This window comes from Schistocerca nitens, chromosome 3 (assembly GCF_023898315.1).
Source record: "Schistocerca nitens isolate TAMUIC-IGC-003100 chromosome 3, iqSchNite1.1, whole genome shotgun sequence".
Taxonomy (NCBI): domain Eukaryota; kingdom Metazoa; phylum Arthropoda; class Insecta; order Orthoptera; family Acrididae; genus Schistocerca; species Schistocerca nitens.
The window spans coordinates 186,606,027-186,627,856 of NC_064616.1; the positions used below are offsets into that span (position 1 = coordinate 186,606,027).

Consider the following 21,830-nt stretch of genomic DNA (forward strand, 5'->3'; position numbering starts at 1 on the left):
TAATGAGTGCTGTCGACAGGCGATATCAAATCGGTTCGGTATTTCTAGATTTCCGGAAGGTTTTTGCTGCCGTTCCTCACAAGCGACTTCTAATCAGATTGCGTGCCTACGGAGTATCGTCTCAGTAGTGCGACTGGACTCGTCGCCTCCTGCCAGGAAGGTCACACTCTGTAGTAATCGACGGAAAGTCATCGAGTAAAACAGAAGTGATATCTGGTGTTCACCAAGGAAGGATTGTAGGCACCCCCTGTTTCTAATCTATGCAGAATTAACGTTAACAAAACCGACAAACTCCAGGAACTGATTCCTACACTATGTGATCAAAAGTATCCCAGGTACTCCATATCAGCGACCTCATTAGTCATTAGACATCGTGAGAGAGCAGAATGGGGCACTCAAGGACTTCGAACGTGGTCAGGTGATTGGGTGTCACTTGTGTAATACGTCTGTACACGAGATTTCCACACTCCTAAACAGCCCTAGATCCACTGTTTCCGATGTGATAGTGAAGTGGAAAAGTGAAGGTACACGTACAACACAAAAGCGTACAGGCCGACCTCGTCTGTTGACTGACAGAGACGGCCGACAGTTGAAGAGGGTCGTAATGTGTAATAGGCAGACATCTATCCAGACCATCACACATGAATTCCAAACTGCATCAGGATCCTCTGCAAGTACTATGACATTTAGGCGGGAGGTGAGAAAACTTGGATTTCATGGTCGAGCGGCTGCTCATAAGTCACACATCACGTCGATAAATGCCAAACGACGCCTCGCTCGGTGTAAGGAGCGTAAACATTGGACGATTCAACTGTGGAAAAACGTTGTGTGGAGTGACGAATTACGGTACACAATGTGGTGACCCGATGGCAGGGTGTGAGTATGGCGAATGCCCGGTGAACGTCATCTGCCAGGGAATGTAGCCAACAGTAAAATTCGCAGGGTGTGGTGTTACGGCGTGGTCGTGTTTTTATGAAAGGGGCTTGCACTCCTTGTTGCTTTGCGTGGCACTATCACAGCACAGGCCTACATTGATATTTTAAGCACCTTCTTGCTTCCCACTGTTGAAGATCAATTCGGGGATGGGGGTTGCGTCTTTTAACACCATCGAGCACCTGTTCATAATGCACAGCCTGTAGCTGAGTGGTTACACGACAATGACATCCCTGCAATGGACTGGCCTGCACAGAGTCCTGACCTGAATCCTATAGAACACCTTTTGGATGTTTTGGAACGCAGACTTCGTGCCAGGCCTCACCGATCGACATAGATACATCTCCTCAGTGCAGCATTCCGTAAAGAATGGGCTGTCATTTCCTAAGAAAGTTCCATCACTTGGTTGAACGTATGCCTGAGAGAGTGGAAGCTGTCATCGAGGCCAAGGGTGGGCCAACACCATTTTAAATTCCAGCGTTACCGATGGAGGGCGCCACGAACTTGTAAGTCATTTTCAGCCAGGTGTCCGGATACTTTTGATAACATAGTGCATCTCGAAATGATGGAAAAAAAGTCCTATGAGCATGTGTCTGGAAATGGACGGTGTGCGTGCGACGATAACAAATTGTACTGGAACACAGTACGGAGCTGCGATGCATCTACATCACAATACATGTTCAAAGTGGCCTCCATGGGATTGCAGGTGTTAGGGATAATAACGATTGCCATGCAGGATACACATAGTCGTACTTTGGCTTGCACCACGTTGGAGGACCACTTGCCTCTAGCTTGTACTCGTCTCAATATCTTGTAGAAACTGGTCCTCCAAATCTGGTGAACGCACAGTCCGCCGCCTCCCTGTACGTTCGTCTGTTTGAAAGGACCCATGATCACACAAATATCCAAGGGGGGATTGACATGCTGTGTGATGTGGTCGGTGTCTGTGAAGGTACTTGTTTTGGTTCAGACGTTCTGCCCCTCGACCGTTCACTTTCTGCTTGACCGTACATACTACCATCTGGGCTTGTTTCCGACATGAATACCGGACCATTCTGCTGCTTACAGTACGCTGCGTCAGTCACACAGCCTGTGACACACAAGGAACACACGGCACGTGGCAGAGGAACTTCCGTTCGTCAGCGCCATTTACCATGACAACGATTCTTCCGAATGCATGTTCGTAGGACCTTTTTTTCTCCATCTCCAGTCAGGAATCCATCCCTACAGTTTATCGGTTTTATTCATGTTCAACCTGTATGAGAGTCGAGGGGCATGAAAGGGAAACAGTGGTTGGGAAGGGAGTGAGACAGGGTTGTAGCCTCTGTATATTCAGCAAGCAGTAAAGAAAACAGAAGAAAAATTCGGGAGTAGGTATTAAAATCCATGGAGAAGAAATAAAAACTTTGAGGTTCACCGATGACATTGTAATTCTGTCAGAGACAGCAAAGGACTTGGAAGAGCAGTTGAACGGAATGGATGGTGTCTTGAAAGGAGGATATAAGATGAACATCAACAAAAGCAAAACGAGGATAATGGAATGTAGTCGAATTAAGTCGGGTGATGCTGAGGGAATTAGATTAGGAAATGAGACACTTAAAGCAGAGCAGGAGTTTTGCTATTTGGGGAGCAAAATAACTGAGGATGGTCGAAGTAGAGAGGATATCAAATTTAGACTGGAAATGGCAAGGAAAGCGTTTCTGAAGAAGAGAAATTTGTTAACATCTAGTATAGATTTAAGTGTCAGGAAGTCGTTTCTGAAAGTATTTGTATGGAGTGTAGCCATGTATGGAAGTGAAACGTGGACGATAAACAGGACAAGAAGAGAATAGAAGCTTTAGAAATGTGGTGCTACAGTAGAATTCTGAAGATTAGATGGGTAGATCATATAACTAATGAGGAGGTACTGAATAGGATTGGGGAGAAGAGGAGTTTGTGGCACAACTTGACTAGAAGAAGGGATCGGTTGGTAGGACATGTTATGAGCCATCAAGGGATCACCAATTTAGTATTGGAGGGCAGCGTCGAGGGTAAAAATCGTAGAGGGAGACCAAGAGATGAATACACTAAACAGATTCAGAAGGATGTAGGTTGCATCAGGTACTGCAAGATGAAGAAGCTTGCACAGGATAGAGTAGCATGGAGAGCTGCATCAAACCAGTCTCAGGACTGAAGACCACAACAGCAACAACCTGTATAAACGATTTAGAGGACAGTCTGAGCAGTCCCCTTAGATTGTTTGCAGATGATGTCATTAACCTTCTAGCGAAGTAGTCAGAAGATCACAACCAATTGCGACGGCCGGGGTGGCCGAGCGGTTCTAGGCGCTACAGTCTGGAAACGCGGGACCGCTACGGTCGCAGGTTCGAATCCTGCCTCGGGCATGGATGTGTGCGATGTCCTTAGGTTAGTTAGCTTTAAGTAGTTCTAAGTTCTAGGAGACTGATGGCTTCAGAAGTTAAGTCCCATAGTGCTCAGAGCCAAAACCAATTGCAAAATGATTTTGATATTATATCTTTGTGGTGTGAAAAGTGTACGGTCATCCAAATGTGCACTAAAAGCGATCCGTTAAACTTCGGTTACACCATAAATGACAAAAGGCTAAAGGTGTCAGTTCAACAAAATATCTAGGTATTACAATTACAAACAATTGAAATTGGAACGATCACACAGAAAATGTTGCAGTGAAGGCGAACCAAAAACTGCGTTTTCTTGGTAGAACACTTAGGAAGACAACAGGTCTGCTAAAGAGACTGCCACCATTACGTTTGTCGTCCTCTCCTGGAATACTGCAGAGTGGCATAGGATCCGTAAAAGATAGGATTAACTGAGGACATCGAAAAAGTCCAAATAAAGGCAGCTCGTTTTGCATTATCGAGAAATAGGGGACAAATTGTCACAGATATGATACGCGACTTGCATGGCAATCATTAAAACAAAGGCGTCTTTTTTTGCAGCGAGATCTTTTCACGAAATTACCATCACCATATTTTTTCTCTGAATACTAAAATACTTTGTTTACGCGAAGCTGTATAGGGAGAAATGATTATCGTGATAAAAGAAGAGAAATTAAAGCTCGTACGGAAAGATTTAAATGCTCGTTTTTCCCACGCGCTACTCGAGAATGGACCGGTAGAGAAATATTAATAGTCTGAAAGTTGTTCGATGAACACCATGCCAGGCACTTAAGTGTGAATTGCAGAGTAGACATGTAGTTGTAGATGTAGATGAAAGTGCAAACTATGTATGTTCTACGAGTATATTACAATGTTCACATTTTTGCAGTGTTAAATGTAATGTAATAAATATCTTAAGGGAAGACGTTCATGAAATTGACCGAAAATTTAAATATTTAATTAATTTTTTATTTACTAGTTGAGCTGATGGACAATAAGTACACGAAGTTTCAATGATGAAATCGCATCCGAAGTACCTGAAAAATAACATTCCTGTCACTCCCACTTCTTGAAGCAACACTTCAATATACGGGGTGGTCCATTGATCGTTACCGGGCCAAATATCTCACGAAATAAGCGTCAAACGAAAAATCTACAAAGAACGAAACTTGTCTAGCTTGAAGGGGGAAACAAGCTGGCGCTATGGTTGGCCCGCTAGATGGCGCTGCCATAGGTCAAACCGATATCAACTGCGTTTTTTAAATAGGAACCCCCATTTTTTATCATATATTCGTGTAGTACGTAAAGAAATATGAATGTTTTAGTTGGACTACTTTTTTCGCTTTGTGATAGATGGCACTGTAATAGTCACAAACATATGGCTCACAATTTTAGACCAACAGTTGGTAACAGGTAGGTTGTTCAAATTAAAATACAGAACGTTGGTACGTTTGAACATTTTATTTCTGAGAACGCATGCTGCTACAGCGTGATTACCTATAAATACCACATTAATGCAATAAATGCTCAAAATGATGTCCGTCAACCTCAATGCATTTGGCAATACTTGTAACGACATTCCTCTCAACAGCGAGTAGTTCGCCTTCCGTAATGTTTGCACTTTCATTGACAATGCGCTGACGCATGTTGTCAGGCGTTGTCGGTGGATCACGATAGCAAATATCCTTCAACTTTCCCCACAGAAAGAAATCCGGGGACGTCAGATCCGGTGAACGTGCTTCGACGACCAATCCACTTGTCATGAAATATGCTATTCAATACCGCTTGAACCGCACGCGAGCTATTTGCCGAACATCCATCATGTTCGAAGTTCATCGCCATTCAGTCATGCAGTGAAACATCTTGTAGTAACATCGGTAGAACATTACGTAGGAAATCAGCTTACATTGCACCATTTAGATTGCCATCGATAAAATGGGGGCCAATTATCCTTCCTCCCATAGTGCCGCACCATACATTAACCCGCCAAGGTCGCTGATGTTCCACTTGTCGCAGCCACGGTGGATTTTCGGTTGCCCAATAGTGCATATTATTCCGGTTTACGTTACCGCTGTTGGTGAATGACGCTTCGCCGCTAAATAGAACGTGTGCAAAAAATCTGTCATCGTCCTGTAATTTCTCTTGTGCCCAGTGGCAGAACTGTACACGACGTCCAAAGTCGTCGCCATGCAATTCCTGGTGCATAGAAATGTGGTACGGGTGCAATCGATGTTGATGTAGCATTCCCAACACCGACGTTTTTGAGATTCCCAACTCTCGCGCAATTTGTCTGCTACTGATGTGCGGATTAGCCGCGACAGCAGCTAAAACACCTACTTGGACATCATCATTTGTTGCAGATCGTGGTTGACGTTTCACACGTGGCTGAACACTTCTTGTTTCCTTAAATAACGTAACTATCCGGCGATCGGTCCGGACACTTGGATGAAGTCGTCCAGGCTACCGAGCAGCATACATAGCACACGCCCATTGGGCATTTTGATCACAATAGCAATACATCAACACGATAGCGAACTTTTCCGCAGTTGGTAAACGGTCCATTTTAACACGGGTAATGTATCACGAAGCAAATACCGTCCGCACTGGCGGAATGTTACGTGATACCACGTACTTATACGTTTGTGATATCGTAGTTATTACGTACATTACCGTGATCAAGAAAGTACTACACTATAACGTATTGCTGTGCTACAGAAAAGGCTGTCTCATTGTAGCTATACCACAAAAGTTACTACTAAAACATGATTTATTTTCCAGAAGAATTCAGAAAAACTGTCTAGATATAAAATAGATACAGCGCAAAAGCAATAATATAAATTGTGTCACTCATTAGTAGCGTCGTGATATAATCGTGTAGCTGTCAAATAAACTGACCACTGTGTCATCTGGTATATCTCAGAAAGTACTTTAAATCCAGAATGTACTTTCAAGTAAACCAAAATGATGCATTAATCTTATTAGCAGTACCGGTATATGTTCTAAGTATGTAACCCTTATACTCGTTGCATTATCGTGCAACGAACAAGGAAGAATGTGCACACAGTAACATTGTGCCGTCTTTTCACTACAAAAATGCATTCGTAATTACTGTCTAAATAAGTTCCCTTGGTTCTTGACTGGATAGTTAATTTTAAAACATTGTTGCATGTTAACAGTTTCTAAATCTGACAAAGCGTACTAGCAATGTGAAGTGAAAGATTTTATGGCAAGGACTAAGCTAAAAAGCAGATTATCTCTCAATAAACGGTTTTACATGTGAAATGTGGTGCAATCCTTTACTCTTCCTAGTACGCAGAGTTTCAACTTCAACGAAATTATCATGTGGTATACGTCGAATTCTGTAAGGTCCATTGTAAATCAGAAAGAATTTGTGACTCAAGTGTTTCTTCTTATGTGACAATGAATGAGCTTTAATGAGAACTTTCTGACCAATATATAGTTTCTTTGCATTTGCTTTACCATGCAGTTTTCTCCTTTTGTCTGCAGCAGAATTTATATTTTTAATAGCCAAATAAATTATGTCTTTGTGCCGAAGTTTACGAGTATTCGGAAAAGGTACAAACTCTCTGATTCTGTTCGGTGGTTCTTCATTCTTCAGTACAAGAATAGGTGGTAAAGCAGTGGAGCCATGAGGCATTTCATTCAGCACGTTTTGAAATAAGTGTAAATATCTGTCCCAGTACTGATCCTTTCTGTGACAATAAAGTCTGCAAAGCTTATTGATTTCATTCATAATCCGTTCAGACGGGTTGCAATGTGGTGAGTACAATGAAATAAAAACAGGTTTGATTTTATGATTCCGAAGCATGCGTGACCAAACAGCAGATATGAATTGCGGTCCGTTATCTGAAATGACTTTAGCAACGTGGCCAACTTCACGTAAGAAATTTTTAACAAAGGCGTTGGATACAGACCGTCCATTGGATTTACGTAACGCTGTGAAAGTAAAAAATTTTGAAGTAAGTTCAACAGCGACTAAAACGTACGAAAATCCATTCGATGTTCTGGCAAGGGGTCCCAAGGGATCAACAGCATCAAATTCTATTAATTTATAAGGAATGATACGAAACCACGGAGAACGATGTAAGATAGTAGAGGGTTTAGCATTTTGACAGAGTTTACAAATTGACAAGACTCTTCGAATTCTCTTTTCCATATTGTTAAAATAACAAGTCGTCCGAAGAATATGATAACATTTTCGTGGACCAAAATGTGCGTAGCTGAAATGAATGTACCAAATGAGCTTATTAACAAAATCGTCAGGAATGCAAAGTACCCATAGCTTGTCATCAACAGTGCAGCGTTTGAAGAGTATGTTGTTTTTAACCAGATAATAATGCCGAATCTGCGTGTTTGTCCTTTCATGTCATTTACTTTTGATGTCTTTCCAGATTGGATCCCTATCTTGTTCATGAGCAATGTCCTTTAAAGATGTGGTGATGAAGTTTTCAAAGGCGACTTTCTGAATGTAAAGAATACTGAAATTTTTTTCGAGGTTGCCTTCTGTGTTACTTTTCCCAAGCGCGGCCGGTGCACGTGGCAGTTCGTCCGCCTTGCGGGGAATGTAGACTATTGTGAAGTGGTATTCTTGCAGAAACAATGCCCAACGTTTTAAAGTGTCATGATTTAATTTTGAAGACATAAGAAATTGTAATGCACGATGATCACTGTATACTTTTACGAGTTTACCAGAAGGAAAGAAACGGTATTTGTTAAATGCCCAAACGATAGCTAAAGCTTCTAATTCAGCAACGGAATAATTTCTTTTCAGATTTTGTTAGCACGCGGATAGCAAACGCAATGGTTTTCTGAACAGTAGTGTCATTTTCTATGGCTTCTTGAAAGAAATGGGTACCAAGACCGACTTTAGAACAAACCGTGTTAAGGCAGAAATCTTGTGCCAGATCAGGATGAACATTGGCGCGTTGAGAAGCGCTTCTTTCAAAGAATTGAATTCCAACTGTGCATGTTCGTGCCAGTTCCAAATAGTATTCTTTCCAGTGAGAGAACAAGAATTTGCATATTCAGAAAACGACGGTAAAATTTACAGACCTAGAAAACTGTTGACTTGTTTTTTTTTTTTTTTTTTTTTTTTTTTTTTTTTTTTTTTTGATGGACCTGGAATGGCTCTGATTGCTTCTAACTTTTCAGGATCCGGCTGAATGCCTTTAGAAGAAATAATATGTCCCAAAAACTTCACCTTAGACTTCAAGTTAACTGTAATTCCTGATTCTGCAAAATTACGTAACACACTGTTGAGGATGCGATTATTTTGTTCCTATGAGGCTTCTGCTATTAGAATATCGTCCACATAGAACTCAGGTAATATGGAATTTAGCCCACTAATGTTCAAACCAAAAGGAAGTTTCCGAAATTGATAACAAACGCCGAAACAAAGAAAAGCTTTGTATTTTCTACATTCTGGATGAAGTTCGATCTGATAAAAGCTGGATCTGAGATCAATAGAACACTTTTACACCATCAAAATTTTGAAGAAGTTGTCTAACGTTTTCGGCCTGTCTGTTTCAGGGATGATGATAGTATTGATTTGCCTCGAATCTAAGACAAGCCTGATAGATTAATTTTTCTTCTCAACAACATGTAATGGATTGTTGTATGAGCTTACTGCAGGCTCAACAATGCCCTCATCAAGCATGGATTGTATTTCTGTTCTAACACGGTTCCTATAATGTGTCAGAATTACGTATGGTCTAACACAAAATTTTGTATGTTCACGAACACGAAATTGGTATCGAAATCCCTTGATCCTGTTTTGTGAGTAAAAACTGTGGAATGTGCTTGTAAAATCTCAAAAAGGTCCTGCCTACCGGTGTCATTACAATTCTCAATTGTCTAAATTTTATTCTGAATTCACTCATTAGTATCAAATATGCCGTCGATATCATCCCTGTCAATACTTGCAGAGTGATTGTTAGTGTCAAGCTCTGTCAAAAGTTCTGACCTGTTGTCTAATTGCCTCGTCATGGTTTGAGAGCCAATCTTCAAATTTCAAAACTATTGACACCTTCTTTCTCTAAACTTACTTCAGCATCGTGAAAATTTAAGATTGCTTTGTATTCCTTCAAAAAGTCTACTCCCAATATAATTTCTGATGACAATAAAGGAACGATAAGGAAGTTCATAGAGAAACTGTGGCTTTGACAAAAGAATTCTAAGTTGGTTTGTTGGTGTATATTTACACTTTTTCCAAAGATTGTACCTTGTAATTTAATCTTACGTAACGGCGGTGTGGGGCAGTCGTTCGATTTGTTGCATTTGGTAAAGGCTGTTTCTCTAATTACTGAAACGGGATCGCCAGAGTCAAGTACTGCCGTAAATTTTACGTCATTTACTGTAATGTGAATTACAGGATATGTTGTTTTGTTCTACGTCGTGTTCCTGGAGTAAGATGTCTCTAGTGTCTTCCATTTTTACGTAATTAATAGCCACGGCAGCTGCGTCGTCAACTTTATAAGTACGTTTTGTGGCTGCTAGCGGTGTGAGTCATTGTCTACTGTCTCTCTGTTGGTGCGCGTCGTTATTGGGATTAGGAGACCCAACTTTTACAAATTCACCTTGCCGAGAGGGCCCTGCCCTATTTGAATCCCGCCAATTCTGATGAAATTCAGGTCTGTCGTTAACATTATATCGTCTGTCGTCATTTCGGTAGTTTCTGTAATTTCTTTCTTGTCGGTCACGTGGTGGAGAATTTCTCCCTGAGTCGTAACTGCGCGGTGGACTGTTGCGTCTGAAGGTATTCTGTCTCCCTTGATATTAATAGTTCTGGTTCGCATGTTGTCTGTTTTTATGATTGCCTCTGTCATAGTCATTACCGCAGAGAGGTGATCTTTCCCTGTAATTATTATTACTCTGCCAACGGTTGTCATACGGGTGGTGTCTGTTTTGGTCACGATTTGCGTTGTAAGAATAGACTTGTTGTGTCCAGTTATTGTTTCTGTCGTCACGGAATTGTGACGGATGTGACCTGTAATTGTTGTTCTCCTGGTTTCGCGTCCCGCAATTGTCAGTGTCAATTTACAATTCTTGTAAGAGTCCCTGAAAAGCTTCATTGTCGTCTTTGCAACGTCCTACCAAAATAATATGTCTTAAATGTTCAGGCAATTTGATTAAGCAAATGCAGATGACTTCTGAGGGGCTGTATGGGTTTGACAGGTACTGATTCTCGTGCAACATGTCTTCAAAATATTTGACAAGACTGGAAAATTCAGATTGTTCAAAGTGTTTCATCATTATGATGCTATGTTTTACTCGGACTTGAGTAGCTTGAGACCAATATGCTGATTGAAGGCATGATAAAATTCTCCTTCACTGTGACAATCGTGAATGACCGATCGCATTCTTTCAGCTGATTCATTCTCTAAATAGCCACACATAAATTCTAATCTGTGCTCTAATGACCAGTTCGGAGGAAAACAATGAGAGAATTAATGTAGCCACGCTTGTGGATGAATGTCATTGCCAGAATTCTTAAATGTTTTGAATTTACGTGTAGTAATGAACTACTTATAGTCAAAGTCATCGTGTCGGCGAGTAGCATATCGGTCATTGTTACGTCGTGTCGGCGGTTCCATCTCAAAATTCGGTGCACCTTGCCAATTTCTTTCATAATTTCCGAAATGCCCTGTGTTATTATTTTGTGGATTTTCCGTATTTCTAAGTCCCTCTTCCCGTGTTGGAACGCGAGTCTCCTCTGAAATATGTAATTCTTGTATTACTTGTTCCAACTGATCTTGTACTTCCTGGATTTCTCTTATGTGTTGCGTATTAATTTGATTCTGATTTTGTTTGAAATTCCTAATTTGTTCATACTCTTCTGTGTCAGTGAAGGCTACCGGTCTTGTGTCATTCAGATTATCATCTACCTTCGTAGATAAATTATTTAGCTGATCCGAAAGTTCGACTACTTTCTCTGCTAATGAACTGATTTCCTCCGTGTGTCTTTCTGAACCAATTTTCAGAGTATCTACTGTGTCCTTTAAGTATTCCAGAGTTTTTGCAAGTTGCGTAACCGAATCGGTAGATGCAACTAAGTCAATTTTAGCCCGCAAGGTCTCGTGATTTTCATGAACAATGGTTTGCATTTCTTTTATTGCTGCTTCGTGATTCTGTAATTCATTTTCATGCCGCGAAAAAATAGGTTGAAAATGCTCACAAATTTGTGTTTTTACGTCATTACAGATTTTTTGACATTTCGATTCGATGTCATGTAACTCAGTAGTTAAAATGTTTGTTGAAGTGTTTCTTTAATTTGTTTCTGATTTTGTTCCATTTGTTTTCGATTTTGTTTCATTTATTGCATTAATTGCAATAATAATGTATTAGTGTCTGGAATCTGTTCCTCTATGCTTTTCGGCAGTGCATTTGCACCGGCAACATTCGCATTTTGAAAAGCAGAAAATGTGTCTTGACTTAACTGAGAAAAAGGTGAGGACGCAAAACCTGAATCTACGGTATTTGCAAGATTGTGTCCTGTCATTTCGGGTTCCTGAGGTGAGCTGTTCCCGACCGATCGATACTACCCGGTTCACTAGCTGTTTCACTGTCTACAAGATTATTTATTGCCTGGTCCATTCCCCTATGCACAATTACCAAATTACTATGTTGAACATTAGTTAATTCATTACACGGAGGCGCTAACACGATACTCTCGTCTTCACTGTCATTTCTCAGTTTACTTTGGAGCCTAGTATTACGTTTTTCACACGCCATAATTGTAACAATATTTCACACGGTAACACAGAAAAGAACAATTTGACGAGTAAAATAAGAAAATACATTAAAATAGCACTGAAAGTAATATCTAATTAATTGCAAGCACAGCTGCGAAATACTTGGAGCAAATCTACATGCATGCCACAACTGTTTTACTGTACAACAATTAAAAACTACAACCACAAATGTAATTCTCTCTACAATTACGCTCTAGCAATAAACAATAGCTACACTAATTACACAAACTACAAGAAAAAATCAGAAGATTTCAGTGAGGTATCCTCGGCTAAAGGTCGACATATGTAACGTCCCCTTAGAAAAATTTATAAATGACTGTGCTGGTAAACCTCTACGTTATTTGATTTTCAAAAAGCTGAGCAAAACTGAACGTAGTCAGACATTTCTCTCTTTACTTATTCTGATCAACAGTAAACTGACACACAATAATTTTTTTAGCTCAACGCAATCTGACTTTCAATAATCCCTACAAAAGAATGGCCCTGACTAACAATAACCTATACCTTACATGAATCACTTACCTCACAAAAATCTTCGTTACTCGAACTACTGCAATACAGCGAGCGCCAATACTGCCAGCTAAATAAAAGATTCTAATTACTGAAGGCACTAACTACTGGTACGCATAGTTAGAAAATGAAAGATTTTGATAGAGAACAAACAATGTATTTACCTTAATAGCGTTCAAAAGTCATAATATATATATATATATATATATATATATATATATATATATATATATATATATATATATATATATCAGTTCATGACACCCAGTCTTACTAATTTCCTTTTTCTGATGGACACACGTCCAGATCGTCCGCTCTCAAAACTCCGCCATCTCCCTCCCCACATCCACCACCGCTGGCGGCTCACCTCCAACTGAGCAACGCTACGCGCTGTTCACATCCAGCTGCCCAACACAACACTAGCAAATATTCCAACAATGCAAACCAACCACAGACTGCACACAGCACAGTCAGTGATTTTCATACAGAGCGCTACGTGGCGGCCGGCCGGTATGGCCGTGCGGTTCTAGGCGCTTCAGTCTGGAACCGCGTGACCGCTACGGTCGCAGGTTCGAATCCTGCCTCGGGCATGGATGTGTGTGATGTCCTTAGGTTAGTTAGGTTTAAGTAGTTCTAAGTTCTAGGGGACTGATGACCACAGATGTTAAGTCCCATAGTGCTCAGAGCCATTTGAACCATTTGCTACGTGGCGTTACCAACATAAAAACCTAAACAGCCTACTTGCAACCCAAATATCAGATCTGATGTGAAATGAGAGATCAAATAATTTCGCTTACTATGTGGGTTATTCCAGTGACCGGTGTAAAGACTATAGCACTGCTTACGAGCATTACTGTTTTTTAATTACGCTGTTTCCTTCTATTACTATGCCTATCAAGTACTGGACTCGCCGGTTCGACTGTTTTTTAATTACGCTGTTTCCTTCTATTACTATGCCTATCAAGTACTGGACTCGCCGGTTCGACTTTGTTTGAAACACAGACCTTTGAGTAAGAGATCTTCTTTCCTATGATCTGAAGTAGTCCAGTTACTGAATCGGACACCTGTTGCCCCGTCTCCATCAATAGGGCAGGAGTGTAGCGTTCGTCGTCACGACAGAACATGTGCGTCGTTGGCAGACACGTAAATGTTTTATTCCAAGTTTCACCGCACTTCTCCACAGTTTCCTGTGTGGTTGCATGTGAGATACCATCTGCGTCTAAATATACGCCATACATCAAGATAGCTGTGTTCTGTTTCTCGACAGAACATTGCGGAAGAAACGAAATGCGCGCAATTTTAAACCTTTCTTTTCTCCCTTGAGCCCTTCGAGCGTTCGTTATTTTTATATCTCGGATCTTTGGGAACAACTATAAACGATTAAGTAACATATATGAGTGTGGAATTCCATCGATAACGTCAGCTCCCGAATGAGCTTTAGAAGTTTTCATAGATTTCTTTAATTCTGTGATTGGATCAAGTAGTTACCCAACACGACGCGCGCCTCCTATTACTCCCCCCCCCCCTCTCTCTCTCTCTCTCTCTCTCTCACACACACACACACACACACACCAGGTATCTCTCCTGAGAGTCGTCTCTTGTATTTGGGCAGATATTTGTAATCTCACGTCTTCAGGGTAACCTCAAGATGGAGAACCGAATCGAACTTTTTCGTTTGCACTGGACGTCGCTTGAAACATGTTATGCATGAAATTAGATGTATCTGTTTATGCTGATATACAGGGTGTCACAGAAAAACACCAAAAAGCCTTAGGGACAGGTTCCTTACACCAAAAAAAGAAAGAAACGTCAGTAAAACATGAGTTCTAAAATGATAAATGAAAAGCACCAGTTTGCTTTTGTTCTACAATATTACTTTTATTTTAGTAAATGTCTGAAGATGGCCTAGTAAGCCGAAAACCGGTTAACAATAAAAGTAATATTGTAGAACAAAAGCAAACTGGTGCTTTTCATTTATTATAATGTTGTTCTACCAAGAACCGACGGAAGATTCTGTTAATATGCTTTCAAAATGCATATCTTAAGACCTATGATCACTTGTTCATCTTCGATACTACGAAATATACCTCCTCCACTTCAATCTCTTTGCTTGCCACTCAGTCGGAACGCCTACAAGAGAATTGTAATTTCTTATCTATTGAAAATGAAGCTTATAAAGGTTAGTCAACTCTGATTCAATTTTTGTTGGCAAAAAAACCGCCTAAAACAATTTCATGACGTAACGGAATTTCAGTTTATTGATCTTCACGAATCACAAGTGTGCTTTAAATTTCCGAGTAAAGAAAAGAGCTGTGTCCATCATATTGCCAAATTGACGCCAGTCTTTTTACATAACAATCACCGACGTGTCAAAAACAAAATTTTATGGTTTTCAACGCCACTAATGTGCAATACCGAGACATATCTGCCTCGCCATCATGCAACCGTGCCCGAGATGGGGCTCAAACCTGCGACCTCCGCTTTGAGAATCGTCGATACTACTCCTAACGAGGCAGCCCCGGATGTTAGCGGCTTACTACCACGGAGAAGTGTCGAGAACTGCCTCTGTGTTAGCCGACAGCGAGATGGGCCACCGGTTACTTCACGGGTGGGCAGCCGTGCGAAAACAAAGGGAATCGACTTCCCACAAACGAGACAGGCCGTCTCAGAAATCTGCTGCAAATTTGCATTTGGTACGTCAGAAAAACGAGGAGCCCGTATCAGTCTCTATAGCGACAGTCGTAATTAGGGAGCATCCTGGACATCGTCGTTAGGGCGGGGCAAGCTAATAATAGAACCGAGCTCCCACCCTCGCGTGTACCGGGGGCTGCAGCTGGTTTCAATCAATAACTGCGACCCCGGCAGCGCAGATCAATCTGATGAACGTTCTCGACTGCCATTCGTCGTGAGCACCTGAAACTCGCTCGCGATTGATTCGGCACCTGGCGCGCATCGCTGCTATTCGGCGGGACCAGATCGACGCGGAGGTGCACGAGTGCGCATGCGCGGCGACCGCTGGCCCGGGGGCGGCGCGCCCGGGCCGCCCGGGGAAGCGGAGCGTGGGCGGTGGCTGCCGGCCTATATAAGTCCGACGCCGCCACCGGGTCGGCCGCAGTCGCTCGACGCCCTCAACCGGCTCGCCACCGCAGCGCCCGCTGCCCTCCTCCCTGAGCAGCGCCAGCTGCCTCTTCCCTGAGCAGCGCCAGCTGCCCTCTTCCCTGCACAGGTAGGTCTTTACAACAGAGCACCTAACTTGTAAATCCAACAGCTTCCACCTTTCAGTTGCCACGTGCAACAGTCCACTACATTTGCATTCTTAGCTCGCACGCCACCTTTCAGTTGGTGGACGATTTGAATTACTACTGATCTTTTCAAAAACGGGTACAAGAGAGAGAGAACAGTCATTTTGCTTGCATTCACTGGTTAGCCGTTCTTTTTCTGCAAAAATACTTTTCTGAAATAACAGAATTATTTGTAATTTGTTTGAAACAGTAGCTTTCAGTATTTAACGCCTCACATTTCTATAGAAGAATATCAACTCTCGTTCCAAGTTTTAAGTAATGTGCATAGAAATAGTAACTATTCCTGAACGTTATAGAATCATTGCATATTTTGTCTTAATAACGAAGATTTTACCAGATACTTCTTGTGACGTAAATCTCTCTCTTCCTGCACCCGTGGTAGATAATCTAATCGGTGACAAATCAGGAAGCACGTCTCGAATATTTTCTGTCAGAGTAACTTGATATAGCTGTCAATAAGATATCACACTGCCATACGATCTGCTTCACAGATCTTATAAACTTTCGCATAATTCTTCTTACAGTGTATTTAAAAGAGCATATAACAATTAAAAACTGAATGCACAGAAAAAAATTGTCATTTCCATCTGACAAAGTGTATGTTCTTTTGTTTAACTTCAAAGTCTTGCATTTCAGCACCAGATACATTTTTCCTCTAGTTTACGCTGGTTCGAGGCAACACAAGGTAAGTTCTTAGAATAAGCCGCTCGTATCATTCGACTGTTGTATTGAATTCACGAGCAGAAATCCTCGAGTCTCTGTTCCATTTCCATTCAGAGGACTCAGTATATTCAAGAGCATGAACGCAACAATCAGAACAATGTCTTAGCAGATTCTAAAAATATGAAAAAAATTTAAATATCAATGAGGTAAATGTGGCTGGCTGGTAAACTGAAAAACATTGTATGAGCCAGCTACTGTACCAATTCAATATAATCTCAAACTGAAGTAAAAACTCAGAATTTTAGTTAAAATGTGAAAGTGATTACTAGTAATATTAGCTTAGTATCTCACAGGATACAAATGTGTTTTTAAGAAAGCTTTCATAAATGGCTGTATTAGTACTAACATGATCTCTTAACTTTAATCTCTCCCGAAACTTGATTTTCAATACAATAGTAAAGTTAAAGTAAGTGAAATGAGAATCACCACATATTTTCCATAGCAGTCTTTATGTTGACTCATTAATAACATGCCAGAAAAATAAAGTGCATATCAACCAAATGGAAGTTCTTTGTCAATGTTTCAATTGCAGCTTCTTCGGACATCGACGCAGAATGCAGAGGTCTACAACGATGGGTTTGATCAATGCTAGTTCTACAAGGCAACCTCGTTGTTCTAGCAATAAGCAGAAACGTTTCTTATAACACAGTAACAGAATTTTTTAAACACAATTCGAATCGCATAGGGCTTATCGCAATTTCAGCTTACAGCAAGCGGCAATCTAAACAGGTCTCATCTGTACTGTAAAACAGAGCTAAGTGTTGTATCTGCGTTCAATTCCCATGAGAGCACAAGAACGGCATCTGTTAATAAAAAGTAAAGACAGCCTAAACTAATTTTATGCTAGTTTAATCTTGTAACTCACACTGGAATGTACAGAATTCTAAGAGATTCGACTCGAAGAGAAAAGCAATGAAAACAAATTTCCACATTTCTTTGCACATTTTAGCCAATTGGAGGCTCTGACAAGGAGTTTGATACCAATGTTTCATTTTCTTGTAAATTTCTTAGCTGTCCCCAGACGCATTTCTTTCAAATTCGTGTAATTCCCCATCTCAAGCGCCATTTCGTTTCCAAGTGACCTGTCCCTACATTTATTTTCTTTTCTACTCTCCCTTCGGTAAAAATCTTAGACACACTTAGATACATTGGTGAAAAAATTCACACATATTTCTCTTTGAACCAACGTCTGAGCCTGAGCGTCTACTTGAGACGTTATCTCTCTCTCTCTCTCTCTCTCTCTCCCTCTCCCTCTCTCTGTCTCTGGGTGCCCCTCCCTAGTTTTGCTTAAGGTATTCGCCTATTCGCCGCTATACATCTCTTCAGAAGAGTAATGTTTCCAACAGTGAGAGAGGCGACGACACAATGAAACTTGTAGTTAGCGAGGAAGACTTTTTCGGATTGCTCAGATGGTTCAGCACATTTCATCAAACGTCAAAATATCAGTTTCAAACCTGGTTTCACTCACAGTCAAGGGCCCCTTCTCCTCAATCAATAAGAGATTTTTTGCGATTTTTGGAAAAAAGTAATGACGAAATTAACGTAAATCTGTTTTCACATTATTTATTGATTTTTGGGCGCCATTTTCGTATTTTTGTTAAGAAATTCAGTCATCACTAAGCCCACCGTCAGAGGTGTTAAAGCTGCTCTGACAAAAACGAAGTGCTTCCAGTGCAGTCTCCGAATCAAATCTGAAATAAAAATAAATAAATAAAACAGTTTTCTTAATCTATAGGATATTCCGCGTGGAGTACTAGCACGGTTTATTGAAATTTCACAAAATAATAACATGACGGACGTTTCGACAGAGATGTTGCCTTGTCGCGTGTTTTTGGTCACGTATGTTGCAGTAATTAATAAATAAATTCAAATAAAAAATTAGTCTATTATTCTTTGCGGTCACACCCGACGAATAATTCAGCCAAATTTCTGAAAGATATCTTACCAGTGTGCTCGCCATCCATTTCGTCAGCTTGAAATACGCTGTATCTCAAGCTGACGGAATGGATTGCAGACACACAAATAAAGATATCTTTTTGAAATTTGGCAGAATTATTTCTCGGACATGACTCCAAGGAGTAATGGGCTATTTTTTTTATTTTGGTTTATTCATTAGTTATTACAAAAAACCGTGACCAGAAACACATGACAAAACTACATCTTTGCTTCGGACATCCGCGATTTTATTATTTCGTCAAATTTCAAAGAACTGTGTTATTACTACGTGCGCAATATCATATAGATTAAGAAAATTGTTTGATTATTGATTTCAGATATGAGTTGCAGACTGCAGGACGTTAGGTCATGGACACGCCTCGTTTTTGACAGAGCAAATTTAACTCTTCGGATGAGGTACTTAGTGAAGACTGAATTTCTTAAAAAAGGAAACAGAAAATGTTGTCCAAGAACCAGTACATAATGAGCAAAAAGATTGTATTGATTGCTTCATTAGTTTATCCAAAAAAATTGTAAAATTCGCTTATATTATATACTGGCTGAGGAGAATGGGTCCTTTATCCACCGAAATCGATCCTTTCAGTTCACATTTCGAGGCAGAATGAGAGACTGGCTACAAAATTGTAAATATTCGACAGAATGAAAGGTCCCTTTTTTTAAGATCTGTGCATAAGAAATATATACATTGCGCAACACAATTACGGTATCAGTCTTTCGAAAAGCCGTAATTGCCTCCCATTCAGCGCATAAGTTTCAAATTTGCCTCAAATGTGCCTGTAACATTCCTCTTTAATGGCACAAAGGCGTGGCACCCTGCGACGCCATCCTCGGGCTCTGCGACATTTCCAACAGCAAGGCACCGACACAAGCGGGAAAAAAACCGACAGCTCAAAAGTTCATGTGAGCAGTAAGGTGACTAATAATGTCACACCGGCATCAAATTTTTTCACAATTCCGCTCAACATGACCGTTGACGTGTCACACGATGAGAAGATCGTCTCAGTCTCACATTTCATCCCGTCTTTTGATGTCTTAGCGATGGAGATAAGAACCGCGACACACAGCGTTGAAATGACGCGGTTGTCTTATGGGTGGCGGAGGGAAACATTTGAGAAACAGCGCCGCTCAGAATCTATACGCAAGGCCTCAGGGTGTGGCACAAAGGGAGAGAATGAAACCACTCCTTCCTCAGGGGCGTTGGTTCCCACACATTTCACGGTTAAAAAGACCGTTCGCAGAGTGATGAAAAACAGCAATATGTTCTTGACAAACTTTGACACAACTGATACCCCCTTACGTTTTCACCTTTCTCCAAGGACATTGTGGGGCTGCATCCCCACTCTACGTAATCGCACCCCTTTGGAGTGCAGCACGACTGCAGTTATTGCTTTCTTGTGCAGTTTGGAACCAGTACAGACCGTTCAAAACCATCCGACGAAATCTGAACGTAATTCGAAGCAGTAAGGGTACTTACCTTTTGCAACCATCCTGTTTTCCACCCTCCTGCGGCGTGATCAGGCCAGATTGAAACATTAACATGCGCCTGAATAGATCGGCAAAGGGTCTCTCTAAGAACCATCCAGTTCGGCACCCACACACCTTTGTTGACCATGCTATAAATATACATGCAGGAAACTTTGACATCAATTCAGCGTGGAAGCTGCTCTAGCGCCTGAAAACGCGCAAATCCCACTCAAAGGGTATAGAAGGGATTGCGTAACCCTCAGGCACTAGAACAGCCGCCAGGCTGACTGTGTCGAAATTTCTGAAAGTATATTTCTAACATGCTTAACTGAGGTGCGTGGATGACATCGAAAGTGTTACCGAACTGGAGGGTCTCAGAGGGAACATCTGCGGATCTATTCACGCATATGTTAATGTTACACAACAGCTTGATCACAACACAGGCGGACGGAAAGCGGAAGTGTTGAAAAAGTACAAGTAGCCTTTGTTGCTTCGGATCACGTTCAAATTCGTCGAATGGTTTTGAACTGTTCCTAACGGCTCCAACCTGTAAACGAGAGCAAAAATCGCGATCGCACTGCACACCAGAGAGGTACGACAACGTTCAATGGGGATGCAGGCCCACAATATCCTTATAGAATGGTTGAAACGTCCGAGGGTGTCAGTAGTGTCAAAGGTTGTCAAGAACATCTTCCTGTTACTCAGCGCACTGCGATCGGTCTATTTAAGCTTGTAATGTGTGGGGACCAACGCCCCAGAGAAAGAGGAGGTTCCATTGACGACCTTTATGCCACCTACTGAAGCCTTCTCGTCGATTCTGAGCGCCAGCGTTTCTGAAATGTTTTCCTCTGGCTCCCATAAGAAAACTATGTGATTTCAACACGGAGTGTCGTGGTTCTGATCTCCATCGCAGTGACGTCAAAGGAAGGGGTGAAATGTAGGTAAGAGAGGCTGTGATGGTCTTCTCATCGTGTGACACGCTCATGGTGGTGTTGGGCAGAATTTTGATGAAATTTGATGTCAATGTGACATCATTAACTCACCTTACGGCTCACATGAACTTCCGAGCTGTGGCCTTTTTTTTTTCGCATGTGTTGACACCTTGTTGTCTGAAGCTTAGCCGAGCTCGAGGGTGACGTCACAGGGCGCCACGCCATTACACCATTACAGAGGAATCTTTTAGGCACCTTTGAGATAAATTTCATACTTATGCATCGGAATGGAAGGCAGTTATGGCGTTTGAAAAAAGTGATCCTCTAATTATTTTGCGCAGTGTATATGTTTCTCATGCAACAATCTGAAAAGGTACTCAAAAGGAGATATTACATTTCTTCATAAATCCTTTATTCGGTCGATTGACTGTGGATTTACAGCCAGTTTCTCACTCTGCCGCAAAGTGTCAACTGAAACAATCGTTTTCAACCAATTAAGGGCCCATTTTCCTCACCCGGCCTATAATATATGCCATTTTTTTTAAAAAAACTAATGAAGCAATCAACTTAAATCTTTTTCCGCAATATTTATTGATTCTGGGAAAAGAATTTCTGATATTTTGAAGAAATTCAGTCATAATTGAGATCCCGTGCGAGGAGTTGAATTTTCTCTGTCCAAAATGAGCATGACACAAGTCCTGCATTTGCAAATGTTACCTAAAACCAAACAATCTTCTAAATGCATACAATATTGCACAAGGAGTAACAGCAGAGTATTTTGTAATTTGACGAAACAATAAAATGGTGGACGTCTGAAACAAAGATTTAGTTTGGTCATGAGTT

General features: G+C 41.1%; 1 protein-coding gene across 1 annotated transcript in view; it reads left to right on the plus strand.

Moving 5' to 3' along the window:
* The first annotated feature begins 15,710 nt into the window (after positions 1-15,710).
* Positions 15,711-21,830, plus strand: part of LOC126248129 (ITG-like peptide) — a 76,619-nt gene continuing 70,499 nt past the window's right edge. The window contains exon 1 of the mRNA XM_049948816.1: positions 15,711-15,836. The gene's annotated coding sequence lies outside the window, so the exon portion shown is untranslated. The remainder of the gene's footprint in view (positions 15,837-21,830) is intronic.